General features: G+C 35.5%; 1 pseudogene; it reads left to right on the plus strand.

Annotated features, from left to right (window-relative positions):
- The first annotated feature begins 957 nt into the window (after window positions 1–957).
- On the plus strand, window positions 958–1,076 carry LOC112476772 (annotated as a pseudogene).
- Window positions 1,077–1,377: the final 301 nt, after the last annotated feature.

Genomic DNA, 1,377 nt, shown 5'->3' on the forward strand with positions numbered 1-1,377 from the left:
AATCAGATGTGATAATGTCAGGTAAATTTGTTTACTTAGTTTTAAAGCACCAGGCATGTGCAAGGAATAGGGAGGAGTTACTATTTATTAAGCATATGTCAGCCATGGTGCTCAGCATTTCACACACACCATCCATTATAAGCTTTGTAACTGCATGAGAAAGTCATTATTATATTCATATTATAAATGAGGAAGCCGAAGTCAAAAGGTTAAATTACTTGCTAAAGTTCGCATAACTACTATCCTATTCATATTCGTAATGGTAATCATACACCAAAGATTCAGAACTGAACTGAAGTATATAACATAAAACAAGAAGAATCAGAGGGAAAACCCACAAAAGCCAACCAAAAAAAAAAAAAAAAAAAAAAAAAAAAAAAACCAGAAACACAAGGACAAGGAAGCAATGGAAACAATGAGCTACTAGAAAGCAAACAATAAAATGGCTATAAGAAGACCTCATATTTCAATAATCGCCCTAAATGGAAATGGACTGAACTGACCAATAAAAGGCGCAGAGATGCAGAATGGATCAAAAAACAAAACCCAACCATATATTGCCTCCAGGAGACACATCTCAGCTACAAAGACAAATGTAGACTCAAAGGGAAAGGGTGGAAAATGATATTTCAAGCAAATGGCATTCAGAGAAAAGCGGGAGTAGCGGTACTAATAGCAAATGAAATAGACTTCGAAATAAAAAGGTAAAGAAAGATATTGAGGAACACTTCATAATGATAAAGGGAATCATGTACCCAGAAGACATAACACTTATTAATATCTATCCTCCCAATCAGAGAGCCCCGAAATGTATAAAGAAATTACTCTGTTAGTGACTAAAGGGAGAAACAGACCAAAACACTATCATAGTAGTGGACCTAAATACCCCACTGTCAGATATTGACAGATAACCCAAACAGAAAATCAATAAGATTAACATCGTTAAATGACATATTAGTCTAAGGTCATGCCACCTTGAACAAGCCCGATCCTGTCTGATCTCAGAAGCTAAGCAGGGTTGGGCCTGGTTAGTACTTGGATGGGAGACCACCTAGGAAGACCAGGTGCTGTAGACATAAAAAATAAAAAATTAAGAGATTGTAAGCTGATAAGGTCTTTGCAATCTGTGAGGTCAACCTAGGGTTGACTTGCCTAAAAAAAAAAAAATGACACATTAGACCAACTGGACATAATTGATATATACAGAACCTTCCATCCCAAAACTGCTGCTTATACATTCTTCTCTAATGCACATACTAGGACATAGAGATAACCTCAACAAATATAAGAAGGTTGAAATCATATCAACTATATTCTACGATGATAATGCTGAAACTAGAAAACAACTGCAAAAAGAAAACAGTAAGAACCAGAAAT

The sequence above is a fragment of the Pteropus alecto genome, unplaced genomic scaffold, assembly GCF_000325575.1.
Source record: "Pteropus alecto unplaced genomic scaffold, ASM32557v1 scaffold112, whole genome shotgun sequence".
Lineage (NCBI taxonomy): Eukaryota > Metazoa > Chordata > Mammalia > Chiroptera > Pteropodidae > Pteropus > Pteropus alecto.